This window comes from Plectrocnemia conspersa, unplaced genomic scaffold (genome assembly GCF_051122295.1).
Source record: "Plectrocnemia conspersa isolate PC_06_02 unplaced genomic scaffold, ASM5112229v1 ptg000001l, whole genome shotgun sequence".
Lineage (NCBI taxonomy): Eukaryota > Metazoa > Arthropoda > Insecta > Trichoptera > Polycentropodidae > Plectrocnemia > Plectrocnemia conspersa.
In genome coordinates this window covers 16910056-16923866 of record NW_028277165.1, presented here as the reverse complement: position 1 = coordinate 16923866, position 13811 = coordinate 16910056, and the positions used below count along the sequence as shown (strand labels likewise).

Below are 13811 nucleotides of genomic sequence, written 5' to 3'. Positions count from 1 at the left end.
AAAAATGTATATGTATATTGCATCGAATATATCAAAATATATTTTATTTATTATATAACACTCACGCTATTTATTTGTGATAAATTGCTTATTGACGTTTGAGAAACTTATTCGATCCATCATGCTGCAATTTATTGTTAATAAACATATTTCATCAACGCCAAACGTCAACTCTCACTTGCTTTTTATTATAAAAAATATTTATATTGAAATATTGATGGTTGTTTGATTGTTGTTATTTGCTTATCGATCCAGTTCATTGGAATTTAGTTATTTCAGGACATTTTACGTAAACAAGATTAATGCGGAACGCCGACGCTTGGATGCTTCGAATTTCGATTATCTTAAAATTATTTGTATCAGGTTTATTTAAAATTAACGAATTACCATCTTTAATTTAATTATAAAATCTGTTTGTAATATTTTTAATAAATATTAAATGTACTATTTAACACATGTATGTCCTGTAGAGAATAATTATAATTACGCCCTTTCAATGTTTGAATTTCAATAGGACGAGATTTCCTGTATGGTAAAAAAAAGCGCAATTCGAAGTTCATTTCACGTAGCACAATAGAGACGTTCTCGATATTCTGTCCAGGAAATTTCGCCCGATTGAAAGGCGAACAAATGATCTGAACCGAATTGGTTTTAAAAAGGGAAATATTCGTTTGATATTCGTCGATGGACGCGAAAGGGTTGTAATTATTTCCGCCAGTTAAGATTGCTAACGGGCAATTGGACGCTGGGAAGGAAATGAAATATCCAGGCTACGTAGCATCGACTACATTTCGATTTGAAAATTCTGTGTGAGTGTATGTACATGTGCTTCTATTTATTTTGTAACGTAATAACTTTATAGCGCAAAATGTTGTTTGACGTTTAACGTTTACGACGTGAACGTTAAACGTTATCAGTCTACTAACCAAAGGACCCTTATAATATAATATAAACATTTTATACTGGTTATAAATCGTTCAACAAGGTTATACTGTTATGTTTTAATAATATATGTATATTAAGTCAGTCCATAAATAATCGCGTATTTTCAAGAAATTTTAATATGGTGCAAATAAAACATGACAATGATTTCCGAGTTTCATCATAGCATTCAGACAAATTTTAATTAAATTCTTAGGTATTATTGAACTTTTCTACAATGGGTTTTGATATTGCATTCAAAGTGTATCAGAAAGTCTGGAACGCTCTCTAAATTTTTAAATTAAATTACAAACATTAATAATAAGTAAAATTTAATTAGAAATTATCAATAATTTTTACTACTATAATTTTAAAATATTATATAATAGTTTTTCACATAAATATGTTTTAAGTTTTTGGACTGGCTTGTTGTTTATAATATTTTTAGGTACAGCAAACATCAAACACGTGGCTTCTACTATCTTCAGGACATCAATATTCGAAAGCGTTAACTTTCTTTCTATTACCAATCAAAGGTGTTGTTACAGTTAATATTATAACAGTAACTAGTTATTACTACTTTGATTGGTGATCGAAAGACTGTTGGCGTTTGATTATCATCAATTCTTTGCCGATCTTCAGCTAAATTAATATTAAAATAAGTATGTATGTATTGTAATTTATTATTATGTATTCATCATCAATCTTGAATAGCATCGAAGCGAATCCGAATACTTTGATTGATACCGCATTATAATAAATTCTTAACATCAGAAGAGGGTACCGTATTATTATTCAATTGTATACAAAATTTATTTTATACAGACACCCTCGGATTTTTTTGTACGTTATAACACGTTTCTAAAATTGCTCTACTGCTTATTGATCGATTCTTTTATTCAAACAAAATTGTCATAGAATTCAGTGTTCAATGATCGTTTTCGTAATTAATCATTTCCCCGTCGAACCGTGAAGTAAAGGATTAAAATGTCGGCAAAAAACGTTCGAATGTCACTAAGATAAATTCTTGAAAAATGTCCTTGGCCCGAAGGGAATAAAAAAAGGCAATAGGACGCCTAACAAGCTGGCAGACTTTACCCTAAATTTCTTGAGTTTTTATGATCGAAAAATGTATATAATACAATAATTCCAATCTTTAACGACTTATCGCACGATAATGATCGCTCCAAATTGGATATAAAAATTATATTATTTCATGAAGTATATGTATGTGTGTGGTTTATATATATGTGTTACCCAAGATATTAATACCAGATTAAAACATCAAAGTTTAAAATAAATTATTTATGTCATCCTAAGTAAACCATAAAATATATGTATATGTATCAGTATACTTTTTTAACAGGTATGTTTTCCGTATCCATATGTAATAATGTTGAATGTATATTTGCCGAAAAAGCAAGACATGTCAGGTACATGAGAAGGGATTCGTTTAAAGTCGAAATGGGTTAAAGCACTTATAGTAGATTACTAAAGATTTTCAAGGCTTATGTACCATACTTATTCAGTGATTAAAAAATGTTTAACAAAACAAATTAATTTTTGTATGTATATATAAAAAAATATTATTAAACATTTATAATATTTATTTTATTATAATATAATAAGACATTGTTTACAAATTATAAAATCTAAATACAAATCCGATTTGAGCCAACGTTCTTCAAAAAATGTTTAGTTGTGCTTGTGTAATCATTTTTTACTTTTATCTGGTGTAAATATTTATAATACTATAATATGTATTTTAGCTTTCACACCTGACTTTTCTTGATGCTATTTTCGTAACACTTTCGTTTCCCGATTTATTGCGGAGATATACGAAATTCGCTTGGATCCACAAAATGAATCGTGTACCAAAAACTTTAGACCGGTCGCCATTCCTACGGCACCTGAATTTTTTTGTTTGTTTTAACTCTTCATAGATATATCAGTAATCACTAACGGCAAACTCTAATAAACCAACAACACGGATTTCGTCTGTGTCGTTCCACATTCAATAACCTCTTTTGCCTTTCTTTTTAAGACTTTCATAAAACATGTAACAAAATGTATCATTAGCTACTTCTTCGAAAGTTAAATAAATAATGTTCCTCAAACGGTCTTGTTAGCATTTTTTCGAGTTACTTAAGTCGTCATCAGTATGTGAAACATGGCAATCGTCGCTCTGATGAGTTTTTTCTCATTCTGGAGTACCACATGATCCAATGAAAGTAATATAGAAATTAATATTTTGCGATATTTAATATATGCTGATAATCTAAATAAGTGTTTCTGGGTATTTGCACAAATTCAGATTAACTATCTTTACATAAGGACCTGTAAACGATGTGGAGGTGGTCGATTAACAATCGACTACCTTTCATAATCGACAAGTGTCATGTTGACATATTTTTCAGATTCCTCTACAGTTTAGGCGGAGGTTTTTTAGGCAAAAATTCTTTTGTCAGTGACTTCAGAGTGGCGATTGATCAGGAATTGAGAATTTTTATGCACATCGCCAAAATTTGCGGTTAGGCGTTGTGGATGCTCGGTTTCGGTATGCAGAGCGCGTGTTATTTTAATAATTTATTGGCGATTCACGTTATGTACGATACGCTTGTTTGTAACATCTTCGAATATAACTGCATTGTCTGAAATTCAGGTGAAGCTCAATACTCCTTGTTGTTGGAGAGTACGGGTTGTATCCGTATTTGTAACCTAATGCTTTTTTGCTAGGGGCGTTGAGATACAATTCGTTACATTATGGGCGTAGCATCTACTGAATGAAGCATTTTTTTAAATTGCTAAGAGGCGGTGTTGACAACCCGTCAATGCTCAGCAACTTTAATTTGCGAGTTTTAGAGTGCTCTAGAACTTGCCAAAAACAATGATAATTTTTAGCTCATGTAGCTCATCGTCAGATATGTGAGAAGAATATTAACAATGAGATTAAAATCTTTAAATTATTTTCCTATTTACTTCATTATTTTTATTTTCCTTTTTACCAGTGAGTAGATAAGTGATGTGAAAAAATACCTGGAAAATTGGTGTTGAAGAACTGGTAGTTTTATTCGGTCACTATCTTGTCAATTATATATACTATTAAATGTATTGTTTAGTGAATCGTTAAATAAATTACAACGACGTTTACAATAATTAGCCTTTTTAAAGCCATTTCTCGTAGATTGAATTTATCCTAAATAATACATACTTTGCCTTGTCGCTTAATATTATATAATAAGACCCTAAATAAAAATATAATATCTGATCGTAAAAATATATTTTAAACGCTGATTAGATTTTCAGATAAGTTACTAGCCATTTCTTTTCCGTTGGTAAAAAAAATAATTTATTTCGACGAACAACATTTATTATCGAGTTTTACGAGTCATGTTCTTAATTTCACCAGAATGAACCCAATTCGGCGTGCTGCTTTATCCCTGGTATTTTCTGAAAATGATGTTCCATCGTTCTATTTTTATATATTTTTTACACAATATCGACTTCTTGGCTTCGTATTTTTCATCAATAATTATTTTAATTATTCGTACATTTATATAGATTCGTGATATTCTGAACGTTTATTTTGGGTGTACAAATAGGGCTTTTCTCCCGTGTAAATCAGCTTCATTCCGGTCGGATACATTTGACATGAAAAAAGGCTGCCGGGCCATTTAAAAAGCAATGGTCTTCTTCGCACCTCCGCGTTATTAGCTATAAAATATTGCTTTCGGACCGACGGTTCCCAGCCTTTGGGTATCATACAAACGACGGAGCTCTCTTTTGAGTAATTCGATCCGCAAACGCTTGACCTTTTTCGCGTTCGTCCCAGTTAATAATTCCACTTCATCGTCCCCCGTTTTTCATTTTAAAAGACTAAAGCAAATATTTGAGGCCAAAAATTTTAACTTTTTTATACCCGGGCATGGAACATTACGGCAAAGCAAACACGAATTGCTGGCCTTGTTGCTAAATCACTTCGTCAATTTTAATCCGCTGTGGTAAACGCTAAATTACTCGTTCAAATTATTCTTTATTTATTTTTCATCCACAAAGTCGCGTTTTTTTATTATATTTTATATAATAATTTAAATATTATAAGTAATTAACATTATACCAGCATGGTAAATCAATAGTTTAAAGCATTACTTATCAGTTAGCCTCAGATCACAGATGCTTATTTTTTTTTTAAAATCTGCTAGAAATGCGAATTATTTATTCACCTTGTTTATTTCATTTAAAATATGTTATGAAATTCCTGCATTCTTGTATTTAAATATTTAATGACTTACGACTGTTTAATTTAATTCGAAAATCGAATTAAAACTAGAGCTAAATAAACGGCTTAAAAGCACAGTTCTTACAAAAATATCACATTTGTTATGCACTTTTGGAAAGCAACACAAAACACAATTTAACAAACCTTATATCATTAGGCTAAGAGTAGATGGGAATTACTAATCCTCAATGGGTTTTGCGCCACTCGTGGTCTTTGTGTTAGACGTGCCGGTTTACTACATTATCTAATTAAAATCGAAATTTCGAATGTATCTTGCATTCTCCGTTCTTAGAATATTATATAAAAGCATTACATAATAAAGCGTTTTCCAAACTGGAGCTACAAACAAATTTATAAATTTATTTTTGATATTTTTAATTTAACGGATATTTTTTACAAAGGGTACTATGACACTAGTTTCAAAAGAATCCACTAATTATGACCTGCGCTATACTGTCGCTGTAACACCAATCAGAACTCTATCTATAGACATCATCCCTGCGCCAGCTTCTCCACCACTGTTCGGAAAAAACATCTTGCCCATCATAGTCTAACGCAATAAGTAATTTAATTTAATAAAATTTTCACTAGTTTCCACCTGCGGTTGTTTGAAGATATGAGAGGTAAATACACCTCACTTCTAAACTACTGTGAAGTGTGTTGACTATTTTGTTCGATAGTAATTTTAAGAGCTTTTAAACTTAAAGGTGAAATTGCAATTTTCTTTGATGAGACCTCAAAACAGAGGTAAACTGATTATCACTCCTACATATTTAATTTATTTTTTAATTTAGTGATTAAAATGAATCACTGCAAGGACCCCAAATTCATTCACTGATTCAAAAAGTCTAAATGAAGGCAATCATATATATAATAAATTTATAGAAATCTATAAGTACAAATCTCTTTAAAATTACTTTTTCACAAGAAATGATATTGAATTGAACAAAAAAATTGTTAGTTATCATCTACAAGGTTTAGTAATGCACTAATCAGATTATTTCATCTTGATCTTGATTTTATTAGTTCGCATTGTGCACAGAATCCATTTGTCAAAAACAAAAATTTGAGATTTAAACTAGCTTAATTTTTGTTAAAGTAAAGTGAAGTGTGCTTAAAGCCTCTGTCAAGTGGTGTAACATTATATTTATATAAACAAGAATTTTCTGCATTTGCTACTATTAAATCAATATTATTTTTTTTCACAGAAATCTAGTGGTTATTTTTTTACAAAAGTGACGAAAAAAATAAGCCCGAAATTTCTTTCATAACACCATAATTTGATAAACTTTCTGCTGATAAACATCCATCGCTTTGAAAATAATAAGATGTATAATCATACATATAAGTAAGCTTTGTTTTTATTATTCTGTTAATTTCGTTTTAAAAGGGTGCTTCAAGGTTTTTTTTAAATATGGTGTGTAGTTACATAAAACTTAGAGACTGATATTTAATCAAAGCATATGGAAAATGTCACGATTGCATATGTTTCGTGAAAGGCAAAGATTTATTATACTGTACAAAAATTCAATAGAAATAGAGAGAAAACCACTATGTTATAATCTTTTTGCAGTAAGCTTAATATTTAACTGTTGATGCTACAAGAGTGAGTAGCTTACGACAGCCTAAAACGCCCAAAGTTTACGTAATAGGCATTATTGTTATATCTACGTTTTCCGTTCGAACGGGTGACCTATTTTGGAGTTTGCCGAAACGCAGCGGCAAAATTTATCACATCTACGTTTATCTTGATAATAAACAGAATTTTCGTGCAAAAAATCAGATTTGGTATACTCTCCCAATGTAATTCAATCAAAATTGAGTTATTTATAGATGTTACTTTATTATACGTGACCGTAATAATCGGATTTATTCCGGATTTGATTTAAGCAGCATGCGAAAATGCATGTGTTGGTTCACTCTAGCTCCCCAGGTAATTCAATTGTCTCATATTTCACCAGCTGAAGTGGACCGACTACGTTGTCGACCTCCTGACTAACGTAAATCACGTCGACCGACCCCCTGCGGGAATGCCAGCCTTGTCCAGACTTTACCCGATAAAAAACCTACTATGGTCGAATATAATTTTTCGCATGAAATCCTCTGATTAATCCCCTTAGCATGAAGCAGATCCACCGTAGATACTTAAATTTTTATCCGATCCCTTCCTATTTTTATCGGCTGATTATTACGAAGCGGTCCCGCCGTAAAACTTCAGTAACGTATATTTACGGCTGCAATAACGGTCGGCAGCTGCTGGTTAGGTCTCCGGGGATGTGACGAACAAGTGCGCACGTTCTCCTCGAAGATGCTGAAGTTCATTGAATTACCTAATGGAAATGACGCCGACAAAAATCACATGTATATATTGATGTATATATTGATTCTGAAAAGCACACTCTGCTATTTCTTGTTTGTTGCTGCTGTCTTTTATCGGCTTTCACCACATTGTATTACACACACGTATGTATAATATGTATATGGTATGGTGACCAAACATCTAGAATTCAAAAGAATTCCTCGATAATTAATTCAAATTTCTATTTATGTGAGCTTTCGTTTTACACTATAAATATATATGTATATCTTGACAACTGCTTTTGGATAAGGGTGATAAATTACTTGATAGTTTTTTTGAGATATGATGGCAAATAAAATATGTTCTTTTAAATAGCTTAAAACTAAGTTTAAAATGTTGATATATATTACTTTTGTTTAATATGTAATTTCAAATGTAGCTTATTACGTTGAACGCTTGTTAATAACTGATCTTAATAATATATTAGTTAAACATTAATATATATTATTTTTTATATCCTACATATAGCTTTGGAAATCTAGTCACCTCACTATACGATTCCTTTGTGGTGTGCATTGGATCGATAAGAAAATAAGGCAAGCTCGGCAAGTTCCTCAATGAACATTGGCTAATTTTGATTTTCTCTCAGAGAACCACTTGAAAGAGTCGAAAAGCTCCTTATGAATTTACGAGAGCGTTCATTAACATTTCTTAGAGAAAAATCGCTCTATTTGCTGCTATTTCGGCGTTGTTCGTCTTACTTAAAACTGTCTTGAAAATGTGCTTTTGTCTCATTAAACTGCGACAATTTCATTAAGCTCCTAGCTTCTGATGACCGCACTGCGAGCTTTAATGAATTTTGCATATTCTGCATACGCTCTCCCATGTAGCATGTTCGTAAAACCTAATAATCTCACTTGTTCAGACTTAATAAGAGACATTCGCTTTTAACGCAAACATTATTACATATTTCAACGTAGTTAATCCTTATTTGGACAACAATAAAATTCTCCAGAGAGAGGACGCGCTTTCTACGAATTTTTGGCGACTCGATCCCTTTAACGTTTAACGTAACATGACTCTTCAGAATTCGGGATGATTTGTTAAGGGACGTGATTTTAACGTGTGTTTACTTCAACTTAAGCAATGTAAATCATTCCGGTTTAATGAGTTCCGACTATGAACACAACGACGCTCTCGAAAGGCTCTCTTGTGCTCACCTAGCAAACATCTGACGTCAGGGTGTTGACTTTTCGACTATCAATCTAACCTTCCAGATTTTTATGACCAACATAAATATTTGCCCCGCTCTCGGAATAGCTCTCGGAAGAGTTCTCCCAACCTCTTAAGAACCATTGCTGCAATAACTTTTTGAGAAATTGTTTATCTTTTGTATCCCATATAATTTTATACGCTCAGCTCATCGATCTTGCGGCGTTGATGTAAATCGCTCGAATAGTGGATTAATCGGAATCTGCTAACATACTTTTTACATCCTCCGAGTCGAAACTTTACCGAAAAAGTGCAACTACAAAGCACTTTGTCGGTTTTCGCGTATTGAAAAGTTTCGTCGGGAGAAGTTCCACCGCTGTCTGCCCTCTTCGTTTCTTTTTGTTACGTCTCTTCGGAGCCTTCAGCCCCGTATATGCAATTCGAAATTCACGTGATGTTGTTTAAATACTTTTTATTTTAAATTTAAAAATATTTTATATAAAATTATTGTGTGGTTAAATCAAAAATAAAATATAATTAAATCTAAAAAATTTGCTTATATAATACATTGATAATTTCAATTGAAAGTAAAATGTAAATAAATTATGTCATAACATATTTTTATGTCATATTTTAACCTCAAAATCCGTAAAAGCTAACGATATTTATTGATGTTAAGTTATCTAATTTACAAATAGCTTCTTGATATTGGTAGCATACAAGTTTAATATAAAGTTATATTTACTAATATTAGTTAATTGTAATATATATAGCTATTGTTAAACTGGAGTTTAATCATATTGCGTCAAAGTAATTAATCAAATTTGATATTGATTGGATAAGCGTTGATTGCCTTTAGCGTGACATCATTATTTAACTTAGTACAAGTATTGATTGGATTTAAAATAGTTTTTTTTATATTTATATATATATATATATATTTTATTCCATTCTACATTCAACAGACTACTTAAATTCAGGCACTTTTTCGGTTGTCGCTTTTCATCCTGATTTTAAGAATATGGTCCTTCTTGAAGAGTTTTCGTCATATAAAGGTAATATACGCGGAATCTTATCCCCTGTATTGCCGCATTAGCGTCCATGCCGAGATTTCCCCATAGACTCGGTTTTTCTCATGAAAAACGCTCCTGTCTCCTCACACGTCCCTCGAACTACGTTTTGCTGGCGATACGTAGACAGTATCATAAGAAATCCTTCTACTTTTACATTCTCGACAACGTAAATAAATAAAATCAAGTGCTAAATATATTTTTTAAATTAAATAAATACGAGAATTTTTATTTTCTCTTAAATATTATATATTTATATATGTAAGGTTTTGTTGAATTTTATACTTTGCTATCGCAATTTATGTAATTTATAAATGTCATGCTTTTTAAAGATGTTTTGTGATATTTATATACAATCTAGCGATAACGTCAGTGAATGAAACAAGTTTCATCTCCGGTTCGCTTATTAAAAATCTACATTTCGTACGACAAGATGTTTTTTCTGGAATAATACATCCCCAATATTTTATTTTATATATTAACGTTTTTCAGAAGGCGACCGCTGTCGCAGCGAGATTGTACGCTATAAAATAACTATAAATAAAGACCAAGTTATATTTATTTATTATATTTCTTTCGACAATGGTCTCAAAAAATCGCCATATATGAGAGTTTTGCGTACGTGTCCCTTTGTGTACATGCGAACTTTTATTCCGATGAGATTCCTCTTGCATCGTAAACATTTTATTGCCGTACAAACTTCCGAGTACATTGGTTGATATAGATCAAAAATGGACATGTTATTGCCAACGCACCGCAACTGGCGCACATTTTTTACATCTAACACAGCTGTATACTAGGTCATCTGCAGAATCGTAAACGCAAAAGTTTGCAAGCTTAAATTTTGGTCCTTCCCTTGCGAGTCACATTGCACCCCGGTTTCCTCTTAACGACACATAAAACTCGCATATGACACTTGAAGCGAGCAAAGTTCGCCTAACATATATGGAAACATTATCCTAAAGTACATTGTTAACAACGGCAACAAACTAATTCGCCAAGACAAAAACCTAACGCGCCGAGCGACTCAGGAGTGGTTTTGCTCTTAATTAACTAGTGCCGAACAACATAGAAATTACTCACACCTCACACTCTATCGAGCTTGAATGGAATACTATCCATAAAGTAGCATTTAAGCTTGTAAATTCATTATAGATTGTCGATTCGGTGCTACAAATATCAGGTGGAGCGAATCCGATTAATCTCATCTTTATTTTTTACCTGTAATATATAGAAAGAACCTGGCTATTTTATATTACCTTTAATGTAATAGAAGAAATAGCATAGTATATTTTTACATAATCTATTTAAATGCTGAAAGGCTCAATTTGTATCAGAAGAAATAAGCATTAAAAATTCGTATGCGACCATAGGCAAATACTAGAACTCGGTACCTTTTTTTTATTTTGAAATATGATTTCACCAATGAGTATTTGCGAAACATTTAATAAAAAAATAAATTTTTACAGCCTTCAAAAATGTTATCAACCTAAAAAATGCGTCATGGTATTACCTATGAAAAACGACACAAAAGCTGAACTATTTTGGATTGAAAAAGAGTGAAGCTTTTTAATAAGAATGAAAAAAATTTGTAAAGGTTAGCACTATGTTCGTAATTAATGCATTCAAAAATACAGCAAAAATATCTTCAGGTAACTGTGCGAAATCTAGAGAGGAAAATTATCTGAAGGTGCTTTCCGCAATGAAAGGTGTTCACTTTATCGACAAAACAGTGTAGGCATTGAATTATAAAACTCCTTATTTTTCTTATATATTCGTTAGAAAAGCACGTCGGTTCAAATTTGAACTATAAATTAACCGTTATTGGCAAAAATAGTAGTCATTTTTTTTATTAATAAATAAGAGATAAAAATACAAAATATATATATTTTTATATTTATCAAAATTTTTGAGAAAATCAAGCAGTAGAAACGAGAATTCTTATTTTTCGAGGAATGAAAAACATCTTAAAACTATAATATCTTAAATAAGCCATGTTATATGTAAAAATTGTCACTAATTTTTTTATTATTAAAATGATCATTGCAATAGATATGATATATAAAATATAGGGAAAATGTGGGAAAACACTCTTGGACCTTGACCTAAAATAGTTTTAATAAAACCGATAAAATATGTTTGAATATTTATAATAAAAAAATTGATTGTGCAACGTAAGCAAATAAAAATTTATAAAAGTAGATAAAAATGTCTCCTACGACGAATTAAATCAATAATTTATTTTATGCTTCTCTGTATTTTGCAATAAAAATAATTAATTACTGTTTTTTATTATTATTTTCAATAAAAATTCTTAAAATTTCTGATTAAAAAATCCTTGGGGACTGCACCTACTACTTCGTATCAAATGCTTGATTTAAAATTCCACTTCAAAGATATTTATATGTGAACAAATATACATATAAAAATGAAATATATATCATATATATATATATATATATATATATATATATATATATATATATATATATATATATATATATATATATATATATATATATATATATGGTTAATATTTCTAGGAGTCGGATTACTCCGCGTACTTTTTTGATTCCGTGTGGAATCATGGTCCCTACGTTTCGGCCAGATTCGCCCGGCCATCCTCAGGGGAAAATTGAGAATATGAACATCCGGTGTGGGCAAAGCCCAGCATGTGGTTGTTCAGATCTATATATTTCTCCGCGAAAACGCATTCAACCACATATATATATATATATATATATATATATATATATATATATATATATATATATATATATATATATATATATATATATATATATATATATATATATATATATATATATATATATATATAAGGAAGGAATAGCGTAGTCCGTAACGTCTCAGACTAGTAACTCTGAGGTTGCGGTTTCGAGCCCCAGCAGCGACACTCGAATTTTAATTTATAATAAAAATTGCGCTCTTAATAAAAAAAAAGAATTCAGCTGCAGTGACATCTATTGGTTATAAATTGTATGACACATAATAATTCACAATTATTAATATAGATGTCACCGAATCCCAGACTTTCAGTTTGATGGTTAATACTTACTTGTAGATATTCATTATATCTGATTGACTGACTCAGAATGTACAGACGCATTGGGCTTACGCCTGTCAGGCGTAAGCCCAATGCGTTACAATGTGATAAATATTTAATAAAAAACATATTTAATAAAAAAATAAAATATATTTTTCAACTTAGTTACCTTTTTGTTTAAAAATTAATGTCATATTAATTTCATCAAATTATAAATTTTTTGGTATTTAATTTTAAATTATAGAATAAATGCGTTATTAAAATATGATAATCATTATTATAGGAAACTTGACATACAATTTAAATGTCAGACTGAAACAATAAGAAAAACAGTTAAATAATATGTTACTGTATAAATATAGAATCAAAGCTATAATACCGTTTCTTATACATATACTGTAGAAGCAAGTAACATATTTACTTTGAATTTGTGTGTAATACATTCAATATCGTTCAGAGATATGATTGTACAACATTATACAAACGTATATATGTATTAAGTTGTATATATTATATGTATAGCTTGTGTTTCCAAAATGCGAAAGCTAAGCAAATGAAGGTATACGTTAGATAGATTGTATATTTACACGCTATAAAAAAACTTATTGCATATAAAAAACCAACGTAGGTATATATATATATTGTTTTACTAAAGTTTTATTTTCACTAGTAATAATATAATTATACTAATTCTGCAAATCAATTGATTAAAATTTTCCCGGTAAAATTTGTTCACTAACAGTTGATCCGATACGCGTATTTCCACATTATCAGAAATTCACAGAATTATAACGTCACATCGTTCAATAATATATAATATCACAATATTTCAAATAAATTAAATCTAACATAAATAGATCAACCTATTGAAAGTTTAAAAACTATAGTTTTAGAACTTTCATTAGGTCAATTTGTATTTGGTTAATTTGCTTAAGTTAGGATGTTTCATTTTTACCAACAAAAAGA

The 13811-nt window shown here is 30.4% G+C and overlaps 1 protein-coding gene across 10 annotated transcripts in view; it reads left to right on the top strand.

Annotated features, from left to right (window-relative positions):
- CASK (peripheral plasma membrane protein CASK) overlaps window positions 1–13811 on the top strand; it is a 569337-nt gene that overhangs the window by 485565 nt on the left and 69961 nt on the right. The gene's annotated exons all lie outside the window — the stretch shown is intronic.